At 39.2% G+C, this 10,907-nt stretch overlaps 1 non-coding gene across 1 annotated transcript; it reads left to right on the top strand.

Annotated features, from left to right (window-relative positions):
- Window positions 1–7,030: 7,030 nt before the first annotated feature.
- Window positions 7,031–7,137, top strand: LOC141621977 (small nucleolar RNA R71). The gene has a single exon (XR_012532812.1). It is a non-coding gene; the product is annotated as a small nucleolar RNA R71 (small nucleolar RNA).
- The last annotated feature ends 3,770 nt before the right edge of the window (window positions 7,138–10,907 follow it).

Raw genomic sequence — 10,907 nt, 5'->3', positions numbered from 1 at the left:
GAGACAAAACCTCAAAGAATACGCAAAACGGGAAACTAAAGATAGTAAATGACCCGATTATGTACTATAAAGCATGGGAACGAGGTAAATTCGGGGACTAAATGTGCTCAAATATGAGTCACATCAAACATCCCCAAACCGAACATTTGCTCATCCCGAGTAAAGAGGTGACAAAAACTAGGACCCTTATTTAAACTTTCCTACTAATATAGTCGATATGAGACAATTAGGGGGTCTCACGCCGCCCCTTCAACTCACAACAAGACAACCATGAGGTAGGATGCCTTCTTGCAAGGCAAGGTGGGTCTTGCCAAAATGGCGATACATCCAAGCATTAAGCACACAAAAGCAAGTAATGGATGCATCTACAAAAATGAATAGCCACTTTCCTCATCTAAGTGGCGGAAATTATCTATATGGGAAACAATATAATGGTACACACTCCATTATAGATACGGTTTATTCAAGTTACTAAGCCTAGGAGGATACTAATAAATCACCTCCAAGTGGTGTCAAGCTAGGGTACTTTTGTCCTCAATCGTTAAATGCTTTCGTCAAGAGTAGGCTCCTTATGGCGTTAGAAACACTGGAGGATCGCGGAAATCCCCTTCTTGCCTAGACAAGAAGAAGGGTCGTCCCTTGTCCACCATGCATAAAAGTGGATTCGATGGATACAAGGGATCATTTGTATTTGAGTTTCATATGGGAGTTTGCTTTTGTTGTTGTTTTCCCCCCAATTACTTGTGGCATTTGACATTTGAGAACAATTTCTTTTTGCCATTTCTTTGATGTTTGGCATTTCAATACTTGACAATTTTCAACTTTTTGCATTTTCTTTTGAACATTTTCAAAGTCACCCCAATTAGTAACGAGGGTGCCTTTTTTTTTTGAAGCATAAGAGTTCTTATTTTTGGTACTCCTCTTTTGTTTGATGCAAATTGCAAACTTTTTTCATTTCTTTTCATTTCTTGAACTCAAATTTGAACAATTTTTGTGCCCATTCCCTTTTGTTGACAAAAATGTGGTAGAATATGGAAGATGGTTGCATGGTTTCAAAGGTCACCTCGGAATAAACGGTAGCCAAGGAGTTATCACACCACAAGGTACTCTTGACTAGGCCCTAATCCATGGGTCAAAAGATACTAGTATGACACATCCTAGGGTGTTTTACAAGCATTCTAGTAAGGAAAGTCTCAAGAAGAAAAAGTATCTACAAGGGCCTATATACACTTGTCAAGTTTCCCAAATAGATGTTTTCACAAAAAGTTTCCTAAATGCAACTATATGCCATGATGCAACTAGCAAGTATACAACCTAATTCATATGCTTCTACCAACTAATATGCCATATAAGCTAAATGCAATCCTATAATCACATTATTTTATACCGCATCAATCAAAATAAAGCCACATAGTCATTAACATAAAGAGGAAAAAGGATATTGGAAAGATCATACCATGCGTTTTTCATAATCCTCATGTCTCGGATGTGGCGTAGTCGATCAATGTGAAAAAGGATAGACAAGCAAACAAACAATATATATAATATATACAATTCTACACTATAAAGGAATGAACATGTTCTTGGTTTTTTCAATTTTTCAAATTTTTATGGGTTTTTGTTTATGAAATAAAAAGAAGACATGTTTTAATTTTTCAATTTTTATCATTTTTGTTTTAAAAGTCAAGTTAGAATTTCCCATCCCCACACTAGTATGGGCATTGTCCTCAATGGTCAATACGATAGAAAATTATGCAAGCTAATATGAGAATGCATGATTTCTACATTAAATGTAAACTATATGAAATATAAACAAGTGAATACATTCTAAATTATACTATATGATGCATGAATTTTGTTGGTTGGAGAGCAAAATTTGAATTGACTTCCAATGCTTATGCTTGAACTTCCCCAAACCAAATAAGACACTATTGCTAGTGTAAAATTGGGGGAGTTCATGCACAAGAATGCTATGTATGAGACTAGTTTGTCATTTTGGATTTTCATGGTGGGAACAATATAAGACACCTCAATGAAACCGAGGTGGGAGTCCTCTAGGTGTTGCTAGGACTCAATAATCATGATCAAGAATAAATTAAAATGATATAAAGACAAAGCTAAAAGGAGGTGTAGGAAACTCACAATGGGTTGTGGCATCCTCCAAAAAGCTTGTCAAACCTCAATTGTCGCTCATGGCGATATCACTATCATCGACATCTTCATCATCCTCATTATCATCATCATCTACCTCCATGGACCCGGAGGTTTACCATCATCTCCATCACTTGAGCTTTCCATTTCTTCTTCCTCATCTTCCTCTTCTTCTTCTTCCCCATTCTCAACAACAATCTCCTTTCCCTTGGTAACCTCACCACCTATGCTAGCATCTCTAGGAGCATTAGGAAAGAACACTTCCCTATTCGCCCAACTAGGCAAAGGACATGATGGGTCAAGGAGTCCTTGCCTAGCTAGGTGTAGGAGGGGCGGATATTGGGCCTGGTAGGCATTGACCCGGTCCTCATAAGCTTCCCTATGCATATGTTGCATCAATTGAGTCAAATAATCGTTGCCTACCTCAACATCTTTGGGTCGGAATTCTTGGTAGTTAAACGGGTAGGGTGGAGTCACAATAGAGGAGGAGGAGGGCTCGACAATTGTTTCCCTATGTTGTTGCATGATCATCTCGGCTTCACCGGAGAGTGGAAGAAGATAGTTTGTGCTTCGAACATTGAGACGGCAAATCTTGCTTGGAAAGATGAAGGACTTAGCTTCCTTGGTGAGCCACTCAAATTTGTTGTCAAGATTATCGTTCTTAACCCCATGAAACTTGTTAATCATAGTGGCTAAATCAAGAAGGTTGCCACCTCTAACCGGTTTGTAAGTATTTTCCTTGTTAAACTCCGGGTTGAAGTGTTTTGCTAACCATGTCACCAAGCCTCCATTAACGATAAAAGCCGATCCTTCTTTACCATGGTCAATTGTAAGCCACCGTTCAATTAGGAGTTGAAGTATGTTGTATTCTTTGGTGAACTTCTTGTTGACATTCATGGTGGATTCTAAGTAGACAAAGTCGAGTTCGGTAAAATGATTAGTACCCTTTCTTGCGATCAAAGTGTTCCCGATAACCTTATGCCATACTCTTATGCCCGGGTGGTGGACATAAAGAACATGACAATCATGGTAAGACTCAAATTTTATTCCGGTGATTGCCTTCCATAATGGCGCGGGATCATATTTCAAGGGTTTCTTATCATAATGGGAATGCTCTACAAGACCAAACACTTTCCCAAACACTTCCAAAGTCATCTTTCTATCCTTATTTTCTAGGCGGAATTCAACACTTTTCAAGTGCAAGACATTAGTTACCTTAAATGAGCTTATAAACTCCATAGTAAGGGAGGGGTATGTCAATTCTTGCATCTCAAAGATGGTAAGCAATTTCATAGACTCGAAAAAGTTCTTGGTCCTCTCAAGAACACCCAACTTATCTAAGGCATCTTGACAAATGAATTTAGTAGGCAAAATGGTTTTTCTAGCAAGGGACATAAATGCTTTCCTATGAGAATCGTTTGTGAAAATTACCTCCGAATAATCTTGTAGTTGTTCAATAACCAGAATAGGAGTAGTTTCCACCATAGGAGTAGCAACTTCTTGAATCTCCACCCTTGCTTGTTGCACTACCAAAGCCTTTGAGGCTTGAAGTGCTTGTTGCCTTTTTGAAAGATTGGAAGTTGTAGGTGCCTTGTTTCCACCTTTAGTTCTTGCCATTTCTTCTCCTTTTCAAGGTTGTATCAACAAAACTTTTCTTGAATGCTTCTAGTCTCCTCAAGTTTCAAACTAATCCCAAATTGATTATGGGTTTTTCGAATTTTGTCTTGAAACCCTAGAAAATCAATTCAATTTTTGACGATTTGGATGTTTGGTTGGTGTTTTGTTGATGAAGGAGTAATTTGATTGTGTTTTGAGGAAGTTTGGGTTTGATTTAGGTGAATTTGGTTGAGGATTTTGAGTTTTGTTGATGAGGGGATTGAGGGTTTTGAGGGTTTATGGGTGTGTGTTTGTGTTTTGAAAGGAAGAAATGAATTGGGGATGAAGGGATTTTAATCCCATGTTATAGCAGTAGCAGGGGAAGACGGGCGGATTTTTACCAAGACGCTCGGATCCTAAAGCAGTTAGCTGAAGAATTTCCAACCCGTGCTGAGACGCGCGGATTGGCAAGGAGAAGGGCGGATTTTCAGGACACAAGCGTCTTCTCTTGGGGACGCTCGGATATATAGACAGAGTGAATGTTAAATTTTTGAACAGGTCAAGACGCGCAGATTCCATTTGAGATGAGCGGATTCTTGCTGAGACGGGCGTCTCCTGCTCAATCTGCTCGGATTTTAGAACAGTCCCGAATTTTTCACTTCAGCTCTCCCAAGACGAGCATCTTGAGACCAGGACGCTCGGATCATGCCCAAGACGAGCGGATTCCAGCTGAGACGCTCAGATCCTCTCCTGTTCAACACCCACGAGGATTCTTCATTTCCCAAATCATTCTTCTTCATTCCTTTGTTCGACATTGTGGGTGCACTATGAGGGCTCGGATAGCCTAGGCAATTGCTATCCCCACACTAAAGCAAACACTACACATCAAAACACATTAAAATCCTCCCTCACTTTCTCTCATAATGAAAATCTTGATCAAAGTAAAAATTGTAAATCCAAAATTGACAAAAACGCAATGCAAGAAATAGAATGCAAGTTAAGAGTTAGAATATTTACAAATGGTGGTTTAGGGAGGACTCCACCAAACTCTCATTCTTGGATGAGATGTCAAGGGGGCATATCCAAGGTGTTGTTGATGTTGCTCAACACCTTGTAGAAGTAGTCGAAGGTTTGTTCATTATCATTATAAAGATCTTCAATAGATCTTTGCACATTGTGTTCTTCATGATGGTGACTTGAGTCAAGATAGTCACCAAAGCCTTGGTCTAAGGTCATAGTATTGCCAATGTAGGGATTGACTAATCCTTCAAATTCATCATCCCATAGACCACATACTTCACTAGCTTGCTTCCCAATAGTATCATGAGTTGATGGAAACAACTCCTCTTTCTTGTTGTCATGGCCAATGAGGCCTTCTTCTTCTCTTGTCATGATTGGTGGTGAGCTATTCAAGCTCTCATTTCTTTGAATATTTTCTTGTTCTTTGGATGGAGCATCTTGAAGGTTATCCACTTTCTTTTTCCATATGGGTGGTGATTCTTTACCCATAGCTTGATCTTTGCATTGAGATGCCAACTGCTTCCTATCACTTTCTTGGCTATAATGATCGATCATGAAACATGGCTCATGTAGTCGGGGAGCTCTCATTGCCTTGTCAAGGTTAAAAGTGATTGTCTCATCTCCCACTTCAAGTGTGAGCTCTCCATGCTTCACATCAATAACCGCTCCCGCGGTATGTAAGAAAGGTCTTCCTAAAATGATAGGAATGTTGGAATCCTCCTCCATGTCTACAATGACAAAGTCTACCGGGATGAAGAACTTGCCAATTCTCACGGGCACATCCTCCCATATCCCTAGAGGTATCTTTGTTGATCGATCCGCCATTTGAAGAGTAATATTGGTGCATTTGAGTTCTCCCATTCCTAGCCTCCTGCACACCGAGTATGGCATGACACTTACACTTGCTCCAAGGTCACATAATGCTTTGTTGATTGTAGTGTCGCCAATAGTGCATGGAATAGAGAAGCTTCCCGGATCTTTGAGTTTTGGAGGGGAACTTCCCTGAAGAATAACACTACTCACTTTAGTGAATGCAATAGTCTCTAACTTTCGGATGGATTTCTTCTTTGTAAGAATGTCGTTCATGTACTTTGCATAGGCCGGAACATGATTTATCAATTCCGTGAATGGGATTGAGACTTATAAGTTCTTCACAATCTCTATGAACTTTCCAAGTTGTTCATCAAACTTCGGCTTAGCTTGACGACTCGGAAATGGAAGTCTAATCACAATAGGCTCTTTCTCTTTAGCCTTCTCTTCAATTTTCTTCTTTGAAACTTCTTGGATGGTGGGTTCTTCTTCTTTCTTAGAGTTCTCAACTCTTTTCTTGTCACTAGCCTCCACAACGTCTTCATCAATTGGCTTCTTCGTCCCTTCATACCTTGTACCACTCCTCAAATGGATGACACTAACCGACTCATGTCTTGGGGGATTACCTTGAGGTGGTAATTGCCCCTTTTTTCTTTGAGAGCTAGAAGATGCTAATTGAGTCATTTGGGTTTCCAACATCTTTTTGTGGGCTAGTATGTTGTTGATGGTGATGTCCTTTGCTTGGCTATCTTTTTGCATTTGAGTGAAAAACTCTTGTTGGTTCTTTTGCATTTGGAGGACCGCTTTTTGAACATCAAAGCCTTGGTCATTTGTATGATTGTATAAGGGTTGATTTTAATAACTTTGGCTTTGATTGTAAAATAGTCTTTGAGCTTGGTTTCTCATTGTAGGTGGGGTGTATGTTGGTTGAGGGTTTTGAACATTTTGGCTCTTGTATGAAATATTGGGATGAAATTTGGTATTCTCATTGTAATAGTTTGAATAAGGGGTGTCATTCTTGTATGCTTGGGAAGCATTCACTTGTTCACTTGTTCCCCTACATTTGCTTTGGTCATGTCCCAAAGTTCCACAACTCTCACATACTCCACTTGGAATTGAGGATGATGCCACCATAGCATTAACATGTTGTTTGGGTGATTTGGAAGCTTCTTCAAGCTTATCAATGACCTTCTCAAACTTCAAATTGATGGTGTCAATGTGAGCACTTAGTTGAGCACCCAATAGTGTGATGGAATCTACCTCATACTTTCCTCCTCTAGTAGCCTTTCGAGGTCTACTATATTGAGAATTATGAACTGCCATATCTTCTATTTTGGCCCATATTTGATTGTCATCAACTTCGGTAAACATCCCATTTGATCCCATGCTGAGGATATTGCGGGAATCTTCATAAAGGCCATTCCAAAATTGTTGCACAAGGAACCACTCGCTAAGTCCATGGTGTGGACAAGAACGACAAGTGTCCTTAAATCTCTTCCATACTTCATACAAAGATTCCTCATCTCTTTGTTTCAACCCGGTGATTTGGGATCTCAACATATTAGTCTTCTCCGGAGGATAGAATTTCTTGTAGAAGGTGAGTGCCAACTTCTTCCATGAATCAATGCCAAGAGTAGCCTTGTGTAGGCTCTTTAACCATTGCTTTGCGGTACCAAACAAGGAAAAAGGAAATAATACCCATCGGATTTGATCTTGAGTAACTCCGGTTTGAGAAATCGCATCACAATAGTCACAAAAAGTCTCCATATGTGAATGAGGGTCTTCACTAGGTATCCCTCCAAATTGACTTCTCTCAACTAATTGTATGAATGCGGATTTGGCAATGAAATTACCGGTTAAATGTTGTGGTGTAGGAGTACCATTTGGTAGGTTCTCCTGTTGGGGTTGGTGTCCTTAACAGTTAGTGCAAGGACTTATAAACCTCTAAAAGGATCAAAGGGCATACTTTTGGTATTATTATCAGTTGATCCATGTTTATCAATAACGGTTGGCTTGCTAGATAAGTTTGACGTTATTGTCATACAGATGGCGGTGATCAACTGGTCCCTAAAAGTCACACCTATAAGATACGTTTGAGAGACGTGACGGTATGAAAATACAGTCATGTAGATGCCAAATTTGACTAACCAGTTAGTCCGAGTTATTTGACTAGTAATTAGTCAGAAATGTGATGTTGAGATATTATATTTAATACGGATTAAATATCATGAGCTAAGGCGAATTAACCAGTTAATTCGTAAAATTAAATATAAGCGTTTTATATTTAATTAAATGTATATTGAATATTAATTATACAATATCGTCTTTGTCGGACATGTGTTAATACTTCAACTAACCTGTGTTATTAGTTGATGTTTTAATAGCCGATAACCGATGACGATTTATAATAAGAAACCGCGTCATATACATTTAGCGAGACGAGTCGGATCAGTCGGATCACGAGTTAAATGAGGAGAAAGTGGAAAGCCCACTCCCCCCTCTAGTGACCCGCGGACCGAGGTCATCAAAAGGAGAGGTTTCTTCTCCTTTTGAAACTGAATTCATTTGTAAAAACAAACTAGGGTTTTGAAGAGCATTCTCCTCTGAAAAACCGAGATCTCTCATCTCGAAAAACTCACATCAGTTCTCCCAATATTGCAAGGCAATCGGAGAACACCATCTAGCACAAGGGCATATCTCGGACAAGTCTTGGGTGCAACAATTAGGAGGGAATCTCGTTTGATTTCTGTTCTTTACGCCGTGCATCAAAGGACCCGAGGTTGATTTCTATCTTTATCGTTTCTCTATTGTATTTATGTTTTATGACGATATTCGCATGTTAAATTTACGTTATAGTCCTAAATTTAAAGGGTATTATACGGATATTACCCCACAAGTGGTATCAGAGCGAGGCCACGTAAATTTTTCTATGTGTTTTTCATAAAACGATTTTGAAACGGTCTTGTTTTGTCTCGAAATCCGTGCCTTGTATACATGGATGTTGCGTTTTTGACCGTGCGGCTGTTTTACACGGCTGCCTTGGGTTGTTTTTCAATTTGTTCTTTTACATGTTGTTATTTTATACGGAGATTATAGCAACATGTCAAGTTTTGTCAATTGTTAAGTTGTCTTGATGCGTTTTTGATCAATATTGCAATTGATTTTGTCTCGACAAACTGTTTTCACGAGGGTTTTGAAGTTTCAGCCTTGTTTGCATTCGATCGAGCGTATTTCTACTCGATCGAGTGCTATTTCTGTCTTGTTTTTGCTCGATCGAGTCCCTGTTGTACTCGATCGACCCCTTTTCAAAACCCTACTGCTCGATCGAGTTGTCCTCGTACTCGATCGAGTAGATTTGCTGATAAAAGTACTCGATCGACCACCAGTTTAGTCGATCGAGCACTTTCTGTTTGGCAACCCTCTCGATCGACTTGCAATTCAGTCGATCGAGCCCTTTTGTCCCTCGATCGAGCCCTTATGTCCCTGGATCGAAGGATTTCTGTTTTGACAGCTTTGAAAATTTATTCTTTTTGCTTTAAATTTTCTTTTGGCTTCAATATGTACTTTATACGGATATTGTACACTCGCTATGATTGTGAAACGGTTCACACACGTACCATTAAGTTATTTTAAAGCATATTTAAAGTAACGGACTGTATTAGATTAAAATTAAATTGATAGAAGCAGTTTTATCACATGAATTTTAATCATTAAAAGGTGGTTTGGATAATTTAACATAATTACAGAATTATGTCACGAATGAATTTGTTTTTAGTTGATGCATTTTATTATCGTTTTGTTGAATGCCTTGAATGCCTTTTATTACGTATTTATTTTATTTTTGCAAACGGTTGTAACTTAGTGTGGCCTTAGTAGAACGTGTTACCGTAATGATGGAACACGGTCTTGGTTGTATTTTGAGATCTCGTATCTCCGTTTTGGGATTTTTCACTTGTAATTACAGGTTTTAATTAGAATGTAAATAGGTTTATATTTTGTAATTTTAAATTGTAATTTTTGAGAAGACCAAAGATGGAGACCGGATGCTCACTCCCGCTGCTTGGATCAAGATGGAACATCAAGACAAGCTTCTCGGGTCCAACGGTGGATTCCAAAGTTGTTTTATGTTTTATTTTACTAGGATAGGCCACACTAGGAATTTTTATTTACGTATTGCATTCTTTCATTTTTTCTTCCGTAACGATAGTATGCATCATATTCCGCCTAAAAACCAAACCACCTAATTATTGCATGAAAACTGACACATATAGAGGTCACGAGTTAGTTTTCATTGACATTCTCATGTCACACGTTTTTTAAGCCATCATCCAAATTAATTCATTCACGCAGACGCTAGTTATTCGTTCACTTAATATGAATTATAATTTAGTTGATGGGATCTTCCTCGTATAAACAAAAATTGAGAACGGTCTTTATAGGTCAAACTCCAATGAGTCCCTTCTTCGTCGGTAGGCATAATATGACCCCTTCTACGTCGGGTAAGTTGGAACCGATTGACCTATTTTATCTCAACACTATGGTCACTCGTACGATCCTGTGACTATGGTGGACTATAGATAGGATTTACGGAAATCTATCGACCAAGAGTTCTTCCGGAAGAATTAGCTAAACAGTTGGCTTATCAATTTACAGAAATTGAGTCTTGGGATCACTTGTATCTTTCTTGAGGGAGATCGAATATGCAAGTGCGATAAGTCTACATGTTTAAAATGAATTTTAAAATAGACTTAAATCACCTCGATGAGTTGCTTATTTCGTTTTTGTTTTTCTTTCTTTTTCAGTGTAGATCACGAACTTTTAAACTGCTTAATAACAAATGGCTGGTTCTACTGATAACCCAATGCCAAGTGCCACATTGGACCGTGAGTCCTGGCTTCGGATCTTCATGAATCAGATGAATCAGTCTACTCGACTGAAGAATGATGGATCCAACTTCGCGGACCGGGAGGCGGCATTACGGAATCTGCCGCTGGCGACGGAAGCTCAAATATCTATTAGAGCCCATCCCGGCAAACCCAGGTCCCACGGCTAGAGTCTTTGAAATCACCAAGTTTAATGATTTCTATATGGAAGCGGGTGCTATTAAAAACGTACTCATTTTTGCAATGGAACCCAATTTGCAGAAACGCTTCATAGCCCATGGTGCAAACAAGATTTTCACCACGCTCACTAAGGAATTCTCGAAAGCACCGAGAATCGTGACCTATGAGCATACCACTCGCTTCTTTGATGCGAGACTCCAGAAGGGCCAACCGGTTAGCCCACACATTCTCAGCATGATTGAGAATGTCGAGAACCGGAGACCTTTA

This window comes from Silene latifolia, chromosome 1 (assembly GCF_048544455.1).
Source record: "Silene latifolia isolate original U9 population chromosome 1, ASM4854445v1, whole genome shotgun sequence".
Lineage (NCBI taxonomy): Eukaryota > Viridiplantae > Streptophyta > Magnoliopsida > Caryophyllales > Caryophyllaceae > Silene > Silene latifolia.
The sequence above is the reverse complement of the archived record's forward strand: the minus strand, read 5'-3'. Positions and strand labels throughout refer to the sequence as shown.